Below are 12,574 nucleotides of genomic sequence, written 5' to 3'. Positions count from 1 at the left end.
AGGGACCTTTAGAGCTCATCCAGTCCAACCCCCCTGCAGAAGCAGGGTCACCTAGATCAGGTCACACAGGAACATGTCCAGGTGGGGCTTGAAGCCCTCCAAGGAGGGAGCCTCCACAACCCCTCTGGGCAGCCTGTGCCAGGGCTCCATCACCTCACATTGAAAGAGTTTTTTCTTACATGGAAGTGGAACTGTTTGTGTTCCAGCTTCATCCCATCACCCCTTGTCCTGTTGCTGGCTACTATAGAAAAGAGGGATGTCCCAACCCTCCTGACACCCACCCTTTAGATATTTAAATGAATCTGTTCTGTGATATAGCTGACCAGGAGTCAGAAGACAGAATGTCCCAAAGAGGAAACTGCCCAGGAGTTTCACCACTCCTCCTTTTCCCAGGAGAACCACAGGTAAAAGTTTGTTTTAAAGTGCTACAGAGTTATTTCTGCTATAAATCCATAACTTCTAAACTCTTCTCTAATTCTATTCTTATTTTTGATACTGTTACAAATTCTAGGGTATTTTTACTATGCACTGAAGGGATTACCAAAGCATTATCTCTGTTAAATTCTACCACCAGGCTACTTGGGGAGCTGGATCATTAAGAACAAGATTTGCAAAATTAAAGCCCCGTGTTTGATACAGCAAAACTGAACCCGGGAGTGAAAATGTTTCACAGCCCTTCACTTGTCTTTGCCGGTCTCTGGAGATTCTCACTTGCTTTTGATAGATTTTTCCTTCTCCTTGTATAAATGTTTTAAAATGAGAAAGATTTCTCCTCTGACCACCACGTCTTTCTGATTAAACATTGCACTGCGGGGTTTTTCTTTTTCCACAATAAACGGAGTGATTTTCAATGAGAGGAAGCGTTGTCACACTTCTGAGTCGAATCTGTTGAACACACAGAGCTAAATCATATTCTGTGGTTCTATGACAGAATGTGAAGGCTTTTAGGGATAAAGATTATTGTGCCTAATGTCGAATACATGCTTCAGTTTTGTGCTGAAACAGAGTTTTAATCTCTTTGTGACCAAAGCACTGCCCCAAGACTAATCACAGGTACTGAAAAGAGTTGATACAGAGATGAATCTCTCAAATCACTACCTGAAAATGTAAAGAGCTCTGCTGAAATACTCTGTGTGTCTAGACTACACTTTAAAAGCAAATGAATGCACTATAACTGCAGTATGCACCCATCAATGATTCCCACAAAACCAGAAGCACACAGTCTGTTAGACTGGAGTGGGAAACCTGTGGTAGGGTCATGTGCAGGGAGAAAACAGAATAGTAAGTAATGGGAGGCAGGGGAAGCAAGAGGAGAAAAGAGACTTCAGGCTAAATTTCCCTTTATGTTACCACACACAGAGAGATGTGCATATAGGGACACTGCTGAGTCAGCAGGGTAAGACCAGTGCTTTGGACCTGGGAGGTATGTGTATTCTTACAGATGACCCTCACATATTACCACAAACAGCAGTAAACCTGGCACTTGTATTAACCAAGAATTAGTTCTGTCATATGTTTAGGACAATACATACACAGCCTTTTGAGCAGAAAACATCATTACAGGGAAGATAAGGAACATCCTATTGAAGATTCTACTGTAGCCTACTTGGAAAAGCTATGGAGCCTACTGCTTCTGTAAGTAATAAACTGTGATTTCAGATGACTAAAACTGCCATAAGTTATAAGTTAGCATGGTCAAACTTGAAAGAAATCTGCTCATCTTTCTGATGGAGAGCTGGGAGGAGATCCTCTCTTACATCTACACAAGCTCTTCCTATTAAAGATCAGCATTTAGAGTTACATTTCAAATACAATAGGTAGGGGCCAGGCTGAGCAAGGTTTCCTACTGAAAGTGGACTGAAGTGACTCCCTGCAAGATAAGCATTCATTGCCTTTCTGCTTTCGCTGATTTGAGAAGAATACATCCTCTCCTTTCTTCAGTCAGTTGTGCTTTGTGCCTTCCTTCAAAGGAAAGGGCTGAAGGACTCCAGCAGAGACCACATGAAATCCTACCTCCTCTGTATTTTTGGTGCTGCTCTATTGTTCATACAGGAAATTAAGAAGCAGGTGTAATTGCAGAAGTGCTACCAGTGTTTTCAGGATTGACCACAAATATACAACCCTGAATGACAACAGACTCATTCTGCAACCATTCACAAACAGGCACTTGTGAATTGTCCTTCTCCATTCATGTTACGATGCTCTTGTGTGTACAGTGTGTTGGGATCTCACTGCTCGAAGCAGCAAGTGGCAGTTAGAAGTGATCACTTTAGCAAATGTCAAGGTGTGACTCTGGGTGTTAGGCTACACCCCCAGCCCCAAACTTCCAGCCACAGGAACACCAGCTGTCTGAAATACAAATCATCGCTGCAGTATGCAATACATTGCTATATTTCCCCAAAGAGTAGGTGAGATATTAAATTCTCTCTCTATTCTGAAGGCAACTGACATAACAGGAGAAAATTCAGAGATGGATCTAGTCCCCTAAATAAGGCAATTGACAGCTGATAAATGGCACTTCTCTCTCTGCCTAAGAAGTGCTGCGCTAGAAGTGCAGCTCAACTCCCACTGCTCAGAGAGAAAAGATCCACTTAGAGTTAGTGCTGGATCCTAACATCCTGTCTTCATCTCTTCAGCTCCTCCTAAACCACTGCTGTATACACCTCTATATATACTGCAACGAGACAATCTACCTGCTGAGACAGAAAATTGCCTGAGCTGTCACAGAAAATACATACACTGAGAAGCAGCTGCTGTGAAAACTGCCTTGTTTAGAATGATGGGAAGCTGAGCTTCTTACTGCTTCTCATTCCTCCAGTCTCCAGGTTCTATCTGATTCTGTTCTGCAACACATGACTTAACATTATGGATGGCTAAGAAGGCAGGTCATGTTGTATATCATAGAAGGTCATCACCATGCATAAACATAGTGGAGGGCATCAGGGACCACAGCACCATCCCTCACTGAGAGCACAACCCAATGTCAAGAAGATTAAATAACTACAGTCACCTCTCTTCTTGCATCACAGTGCAAAGTCACGGAGGATACTGGCCAGTTTTTCTGTGGTAAATCAAAAGCTCCACTGAAATCTCAAACGTGAACATCTTCAAACCTCTGAGGCTTCACAGCTCAGAGGAGCATTTGCAGTGGTAAACAGTCTCAGCTGCAAGATGGATTTGTTCCTGAACTTGGGAGAATGGAAACTTGGCCTGAACCTGATTTTTCTCTAAGTCCCTCAGGTGAGAAGCACATCTGGAAGACATTAGCCTCCTGTCTTGGTGTGTTTAGACATAAGAATTGGACAAATTGGTTTCTAGGCCAGTAAATATATATATATATTTATCTTTTCTTATCTGAAGAGCAACTGAAAGCATTACATCTGATATTAGCTGAAAATTGCATCTAGTTAATAGAATCAGAAACAAAACAAGCTGAATGTCATTTGTGCTAAAGAAAACAGTAACATATAGACTAATGTTTGTCTAATTGTACATGACAGTAATTCTACCGAGGGGGCTTCCAGTGCCATTAACAAGGCTGAGTGGGTTATTAATCTCACAACAGCCCCTCCGTGGGATTTCAGCTTCACATGAATAATTCAGCTTGTTAAAAAACACCCCAGCTTAATATGTATTTTATTCCAACTTATTTCATTATGAATTTTCTCCTTCCCATGCTCACTGGTTTCAAGACTGAAGAGAGTAATTTATCATGCTTTCACCTAAAGTCTCCTCATGGCACGCCAATCTTTAACTCTTTCATCATCTGAAGGGAGTCAGTCTTGTTAGATTCTCCAGAAATCTGTCCCAGGAAGTCTAAAAAATGAGAGACTCATCTATCAGCACAGCTGGAAGATCAAGATGAAGGTAACCTCTAGGATAAACTCGTGTTTTGCTAACAAATAATGAAACAGGACTGGTGACACGACTCCAGCACACCAAGCAGCATCAGTAGGGCACACTGGAGGAATGGCAATAGCTGTTAATAAAAGGTCAATTCTGCTTTTGAAAATGTAACTCAACAAGCCCAACTTCACCACTGCTCACATGAAACAGACCTTTCCATGCACGACATACACTGGTTGTTTTAAAGCCCCTACTCGTCCTGGTAGCTCATTGTGAAGCACTGGAGTGCTTCAATACTGAGATGGCACGTGAATATATATAAATATGACTAAGAACATACCCTGAAGAGGATGGAAATTCAGAAGAATCAATTCCCAAGAAAATGACCCACACAACCTGCCAGTTTGCTATTTCTCTTTCAGCAGTAAGGTTATTCACCTGCCTGATATTCTATTGTTGCATCCATCCAAGAGTCCACGGTCTTACTGACCACCTAGCTTCCCACTCCAGCCTCTTGGGATCCACCAAATCAGGCTTCTCCAATCTGGCAGCTCCTTGTGAGAAAGCTTCACATTTCAGTAATATTAATAAAGGCATTTTAAGTTAAATTGGGAGAAAGAAAATCTCTAGCTAAACAAATGCAAGAATAAACTGTACTGTAACCTTTTCTGGTTTTTGTTTATGACAATTTATTGGCATTAACATTCATTATCTCAAACATGAGTAATAGAAAAATATGAAAATCACACCCTAGGAGAGCATCAAAATGACAGCAGCAGCAAATACATAACTCTTGAAATGAGACTCTACTCTTTTATCAGGAAGCAGAGCTCCTTTCCATTGCAGCAGAGTAACATGTAAACTAATAATTTAACGTGAACTGGAAGGTGTGAGATAAAAGAAGAATGAAACAACACTTCCATACCCACAATAAACTTTACACATTACATGCAAGCACAAATGTAATAGAACAGCTGAAAATGAGCAAGGCTGCAAGCTGATGTAAGACGTGGAACTGGTTTATTGGAACAAAAATCAACCACCCTAATGTGTGCTGCATATAAAATTCACCAAACATCAATGAATACAGCCACAACTTATGGCAATCCTATTTAATAACAGCTAACTAATAGGAAAGAGTCCTTAAGGTGTTGATATCGGTTAAAACAGTTGAAAAAGAAGTGGTGGGACTTCATTTGACTTAGCCTCATGCTCTTCAAGATGACAGGGTACAAAGCTGCTCTGTGTTTTTTCACAGGACTTTAGCTGTCCTGAACACGATCAGCCTGGGTTTTGCCTTGGCCAGACTCATGATACTAAGAAATGCAACAAAATACTCTTGTAAATGAAGGGAGTCTGCCTTTTTCTCTCCCTGTTCAGTCCCACAGCCAGCAGCTGGACCTGAGCTTTAGACACTGGGCTTGGGAGGAGAAGGGATCCACCTGCAGCAACCCAGAGCACAGCCTGACCTACTGATGCCCTATTGCTTTGCAAGCACAAATCAACACAAAGACATCCCAAGTAATTTCACTCCGTCAGGGTTCGATGACCAAGCTCATCACGTTAAGGACAATTTTAACAAACCACTTCTCCTGAGACAAGCTGCTGCCCCAAAGCTGTTCTGCCCATGGGTGACCCACTCCTGGCAGGCCATCATGAAACCTGATCACAGAGATGACCAGATGCAAACAGAAACAAAAGGGTTTGGGCTGGCTCCTCCTGCCACACCTTTAGTTTAACTCTTTACAGCACAATTATACAAGTACTTGGGGGGGTGGGGGGAATCTTCTGCTGAATACTTTACCTTGTAGGAACAAAATACCAAATCCCCACCCAACCAGAGTTATGAAATGAGATTTCAAGACTTAGAATCACAGAATGGTGGGGTTGGAAGGGACCTTCAAAGATCATCCAGTCCAACCCCCCTGCAGAAGCAGGGTCACCTAGATCAGGTCACACAGGAACATGTCCAGGTGGATCTTCAAGACCTCCAAAGAAGGAGCCTCCACACCCCCTCTGGGCAGCCTGTGCCAGGGCTCCATCACTGAAACACTGAAGGAGTTTCTTCTTATGTTTAAGTGGAACTTTTTGTGTTCCAGCTTCATCCCATCACCCCTTGTCCTGTTGCTGGCTGCTATAGAAAAGAGGGATGTCCCACCCTCCTGACACCCACCCTTTAGATAGTTGTAAATGTTAATAAGATCCCCCCTCAGTCTCCTCTTCTCCAGACTAAACAGCCCCAGGGCCCGCAGCCTTTCCTCATATGAAAGATGCTCCAGTCCCCTGATCATCTTGGTGTCCCTGTGCTGGACTCTCTCCAGCAGTTCCCTGTCCCTCTTGAGCTGAGGAGCCCAGAACTGGACACAGGACCCCAGATGAGGCCTCACCAGGGCAGAGTAGAGGGGGAGCAGAACCTCCCTTGACCTGCTGCCCACACTCTTGATGCCCCCAGGCTGCCATTGGCTTCGTGGCCACAAGGGCACATTGCTGGCTCATGGTTAGTTTATTATCAACCAGCACTCCCAGGTCTCTCTCTGCAGAGCTGCTCCCCAGCAGTTTGACCCCCAGACTGTGCTGGTGCATGGGGTTGTTCTTTCCCAGATGCAGGACTCTTACTATCCTTGCTGGACTGGGCTTCCCGAGGGCTGACCTTGGCTGCAAAGACTGAAGCAAAGAAGACATCCAGTACTTTGGCCTTCTCTTTATCCTGGGTCACCAGGGCAGCCTCTGTGTTCAGCAGCAGGCCCACATTCCCCCTCACCATCCTTCTGCTGAGGTACCTGAAAAATGCCTCATTACTGTCCTTAACATCCCTGGCTACATTTAGTTCTAGAAGGGCTCTGGCCTTCCTAGTTGCACCCCTGCATGCCCTGGCAATGTTCCTATACTCTTCCCAAGGAGCCAGCCCCTGTTTCCACCTCTCATAGATGGCTGCTTTCTGCCTGAGTTATCCCAGCAGATCCTTGCTCATCCATGGAGGCCTCCTACCTCCTTTTCTTCCTTTCTTGTGCATTGGGACACACTGACCCTGGGCTTGGAGGAAGTGCTGCTTGAAGGCTGACCAGCTCTCATGGGCACTTCTGTCTTCTAGAATCATATCCCATGAGATCTGTCCAAGTTCTCACTATACACTTCATCAGTGTACAGTGAGAACAGGCAATCCAGTGATTTCCTGGAAGCCACAAAAGCATCCTGCCTCAGTGACACTGAACAGTAATTCCCAGCATCCTCTGGCATCTTTAAGTAACGTGCAACAACATGCTTAAACTCCCCCAAATGTCCCTGCTGCTCTGATTTCATGGCACTGCATCGTTATTCTGAGCGAGATGCTTATAAAAATTCAGAGCCCCTTTACTGTTCATATTTATTTTTCATGATCATCCACAAATCATATCAGAGGAGCAAGGACTCACATCCAGCCAATTCCAAAGGGAATGAAATTAAAGCTTACAATCCTCTGAAACAATTTCTTCTGGCTTTGATGGCTGTATTTGATACCTAATCAGTAAATTCTGAGGGCAGGACACTGTGGGATTTTACAAAAGAAGGATTTTCTCTGCAGAACAATATCTTTTTCATTTCTGCTACTACAACTAAAATAACACAGTAGAAAACATCATTAAGAGTCGTTAGGCCAGACATTCCCAGATCAAGAAAGGAATCAAACATTTCATTACGTGCTCTTCAGAAAGAAACAAGGATCAATGTCCTTAGAAGTTTTCATTTTAAAGATAGCAGTAGAATCATAGAATCACAGAATGGTAGGGGTTGGAAGGGACCTTTAGAGATCATCCAGTCCAACCCCCCTGCAGAAGCAGGGTCACCTAGATCAGGTCACACAGGAACGTGTCCAGGTGGGGCTTGAAGCCCTCCAAGGAAGGAGCCTCCACAGCCCCTCTGGGCAGCCTGTGCCAGGGCTCCCTCACTGAAACACTGAAACAGTTTCTTCTTATGTTTAAATGGAACTGTTTGTGTTCCAGCTTCATCCCATCACCCCTTGTCCTGTTGCTGGCTACTATAGAAAAGAGGGATGTCCCAACCTCCTGACACCCACCCTTTAGATATTTGTAAATGTTAATGAGATCCCCCCTCAGTCTCCTCTTCTCCAGACTAAACAGCCCCAGTTCCCGCAGCCTTTCCTCGTATGAAAGATGTTCCAGTCCCCTGATCATCTTGGTGTCCCTGCGCTGGCCTCTCTCCAGCAGTTCCCTGTCCCTCTTGAGCTGAGGAGCCCAGAACTGGACACAGGACTCCAGATGAGGCCTCAGCAGGGCAGAGCAGAGGGGTAGCAGAACCTCCCTTGACCTGCTTCCCACACTCTTCTTGATGCATCCCAGGCTGCATCCCAGTTCTGCTAATCATGGTAAGCAGTGTCTGGTGGTGCTTCAGCAAAAAAAGAAACAGCGCTGGCCTTCAACTTGGTCTTCAACTGAGACAAAAAGAAGGAAGCTCCTGGGAAGAGCATGGGAGAAATAAACAGTTCTCAGAGACAATGCAGCTCTATGGGAATACCAGCATTGCTTGGGAAAAGCCACAGGTGAAGCAGTTGCTGGAAAATATCTAACCCCCCATTGCTAGGAGAACCACCAGCTGATTGTCCAAGGAGAGAGCTGAAGTACTGCAAATCACTAAACCTTCAGTCCAGAGAAGAGGTGAGATGCTGGGATTCAGGCCACGGGGAGGAGAAAAGCAGCTCTGCAGATGCACCAGAAGCAGTTAAAGGTTTAAGAGGGTGTTAGGAGAGGTTTGCTGAGGAAATCTATCACAGAATCACAGAATGTGAAGGGTTGGAAGGGACTGTGGGCGAGTTCAACATCTCCTTTCAAATGAAATGTTATTCTATCAATTAAAAAGAGATTAATAATTATTCACCCAGTTCTAGTCCCATTACATTTGGTACATTTGATTGCATTGGTCAGTGGCAAGATGGTCAGCTTATGTGTTCATCACAACCCCTAACACAGCCCCTGAGCAGGGACAGCAGTGAGATTCAGCCTAGAGAAATCGTTCAAGAAAACCTTTGCTTCCTTGTTTATTGCCTCTAAAGATTTTCAAAGGTGACTAAGAAAACCTAACCAGTAGAATCAAGGGCTGGAAATGAGCCATTTGCACCCCATCAGTCAAGTAACATCTAAACATCTTAAACACAGTGTTCACCCAGAAACCCACAGTGACATCTGGGTGGGCGTTTCAATACATTTGGTAAATAAACTGTGTTCCAAATCTCTCTCCAAATGCCTGCCACAGAGACTGCTGAATAAGAAAATGGCTTGTGAGGGTTGGTGGGATCCCATCAGGAAACCATAAAGCCTGTATTAGAGTGTCCACCCCTTGCAGCTACCTGCTGACACAGAGCTCTCAGATAAAAACACGCCATTGAGCGATGGCTGGATCGACCCAGGAGCCCCCAGGGGAAACCTGGATTGGGTTTTGCTTAGTTATTTCCTTCAAAGAAATTGTTCAGAGCTGATGTCTGCTTTCTTCTCATTCCAATCAAAAGAAATGCAGAGCAAACCAAGCAACTGGCATGTAGAGGAATGAATGCTACAGTGATAAAAGCACAACAAGTTTCTTGAGCTGCCAAAATGAGGGCTCCAGCCCCAATGCACACCCAGGAGCTTCCAAAGAGATGGCACAACATGCCTTCATTTTTGTACCTACGTGCTGTCCTTCCTTTCCATGAAACTACTTGCATTGTCCAGGGTGTGGCATTACACAATGCCCATAAAAACCACAGTCCTCAAGACAACCCAGACACAGTTGTGAATCTTGCTGCTAGTCCAAAGGTCAAAATGCACAGCATTTGGATGCTGAAACTTGATTTAAAACACAACACAAAGACGAAAAGGAAACTTGGCTTTCCACAGCTTCCAGTTCAATGCAGCTCCCTGAGGCTGGAAGGTCATCTGCAAGAAACTGGGCACAAAACATTTGGGAAACTGCAATTCTACTAAGTTTTGATCACTACAAGGGAAGCGTAAGACCCAAGGAGAAAGGAAGAAGATGAGTCCCTGGTTTGACCTAGGGCTGAGCTTGCAGGACCTGCAAGCAAGGTTCCTACAGCTGAGGTACACTCAGGCACTACATATTGCAGCACAATCAACAGGTAGGATGGTCAGGGTGCCTTCCCTTGCTGGGTTTGCACGTTTTATTCCCAGCCACTGAGGTCTCCTCTGCGCTGCAGTTCTCCCGGGCACAGAGCTGTAGCTGTGCCACCTATGAAAAAGGAAGCATTGCTTTCTCAAGGAGCAAGGTGATGGCACAGTTGTGTGGCAGTGCCCTCTCATTTTCTGTATGCAGCAGTATTTGACAGCAGTCAACTCACACTCCCTCCAGCATTTTGTTTTTCCACTTGACTGCGATTTTTGAAAACCAAGAATTAAACAGATCCAGGGTTGTTTTTCCCCCCAAATACATGATAATGCTTATGCTAAAAACCTCTCAGCTCTTGTACTTAAGTTTTAAACCATGCCTAGCAGGTGCTGCAGCTATGGAAGCATGTCTTTGTACTTTGAGATAGTTTCCAAAGTGGTGTATTAATGGTCCAAATCCAGCAAGACTGGGCAACATGTAGGCACAGCCAGGCCAACGACAGTGCTCTGGACATAAGCATCTGTTAAGCTGGCCTTCTAGAGAACACCAGGCTACTTAGGTCTGCACAAGGAAGGAAGATAGTTCTCTGGGGAGCAAAGGGGAGCATTCTTCTTTCCTGGGCAGTATGGATGTCAATAGTGCAATTGCACTCAGGACTCATTACAGATGTGCCCTGCTGGAAGCCAACACCTGGATCCAGGCAGAAATTCTCCTACCAGCTCACACTGGCAAGGAGTGCTATGGAAAAGAGAGTTAAATTCACCAGTTGGGTGACCAGCTGTTGGGTCCTCCTGAAGTTACACAGGCAAGTGCTCTGAAACTACACTGAGGACATCTTTAACGTTGTTTTCTTTCTTCCTGGAGCAAAAGATAGATGCAGTCTCTGCCCTTTACAGTATGTTTTAAGTTTGTTACAGGGTACTGGAAAATGCAGTGGTGGTGTGTGGGCACTCTTGGATTGTCTCTGCAAAGGACTGAATGTGATGACTCAAGTGTTCTCCTCCAGATGTCCTGCAAATCAAGACTACATCAAGCAAAGCTTTTTGGCCAGGGTGAGATTCCTGCTAATGCTCTTTGCTACTGTGGCTAATGCAAGAAGGAAAACTACCTACTTGGAAAGAACAACATGTGATGCAGCTCCAGCATTAGGACACTGAAGGATGCACGAAGAACACTGAGTCACTGACCTGATTGCCCCACTGAGGGGAAGAGCTGCCATCAGCTAAACACAACATCCACTCTGAATTAAAAGTTGTTGGGCAAATCACAGGTGATGAACCATTAAAATGCTGTTCCCATGAGCCACAGAGGTTGTTTGCACATCGACTGCAGCCCAGGTGGCTGAAGGAAGACTCTCAAAAAGATAATCATTTCTAGGAACCAACACATAAAATGTATTTATATCCCCTTACTAGAGAAAAATCTAATACAAAGGTAAAAAGATAATGGGAGACATTCTGATACCCTCACTGGCAACTCAGATAACAACATTAGGTTTCAAGCAAAACAAAAGGTTTCCTTTTTTTTATTACAGCCCGATTCGCTCCAGGTTCCACATTAACCTGCTGCATTTGTGAAGCAATAGCACTGTGCTGCATGTGGGAGTCAGCAAATTAAATTGTACAGCTTCTCTCAAAACAGTCTTCTCACAAAGAACACAAAGAAATTAAAATAACAGAAATGATTAAAGTGGAGGAGATTTTTCTGTACTTTTCCAAGAAGGTTTCAGCTCCCATCTGAACAAAGGCCTGTCCCACAGCATGTTTGATTTGGCAATAGCCTCTAAATAATTACACAGTCTTACATTAGATGGTAATTTTTATATAAAGTTTAACTTTGTATGTAAGAATAGCAACATATAATTCACCTTGCTTTTTATGGGTAAGTTAAAACTATTGGGATTTACTGAGCTTTGCCTCCTGGATGGAAGGTGGAGGCGAGAGTGGGAATGTGCGATCCTACAGCCCAGGGATTCCCCAGGCAGGGGCTGCCAGGACATCATGAAACACCTTGGATGGAGAAAACTACCTGAATGGATTAGTATGGAAATCAATCAGCTTCTTAACTAGTTTTTACCAAGGTTCACTCCTTCGTTGCCTGATTCAACAAACTCAGCTGAATTATTTGCAACAAAGAATAACCCTGTTCACAGCTGAGACAGAATAGTACTCTGTAGTTACATCATTTACTTTACATCTGCTTTATCACTGTACTTTCCCCTTACAATCACAGAATTGTTTGGTTGGAAAAGATGTTTTAAGCTTATTGAGCCCAATCTCTAACTAACCCCTGGCCCTCAGCACCTCAGCTTCACAGCTTTGGCATCCCTCCAGGGCTGGGGACTCGCCCACCTCCCTAGGCAGCCTGGCACAGGGGCTGACACCCCTCTCAGGGAAACAATTCTGCCTCAGCTCCAATCTCATGGGACAACTTGAGGCTGTTTCCTCTTGTCCTATCACTTGTTACTTGGGAGTTGGCCCCTGCCCCAGTGTTTGACCACCACTCCCAGTCAAAACACTTTTTCCTCACAGCAAGTCAGAATTTGCCATGCTTTAAGAAAAGGCTGTCTCTGTCTTTTCAGCAAGGCTTTTGACACTGTCTCCCATATCATTCTCATCAGAAAGCTCAGCCAGTG

At 44.4% G+C, this 12,574-nt stretch overlaps 1 protein-coding gene across 1 annotated transcript in view; it reads right to left on the bottom strand.

Moving 5' to 3' along the window:
• Positions 1-12,574, bottom strand: part of PDE4B (phosphodiesterase 4B) — a 209,633-nt gene that overhangs the window by 103,289 nt on the left and 93,770 nt on the right. The gene's annotated exons all lie outside the window — the stretch shown is intronic.

The sequence above is a fragment of the Colius striatus genome, chromosome 10, assembly GCF_028858725.1.
Source record: "Colius striatus isolate bColStr4 chromosome 10, bColStr4.1.hap1, whole genome shotgun sequence".
NCBI lineage: Eukaryota > Metazoa > Chordata > Aves > Coliiformes > Coliidae > Colius > Colius striatus.
Note: the sequence above shows the minus strand (reverse complement) of the source record. Positions and strands in the feature narration are given on the sequence as shown.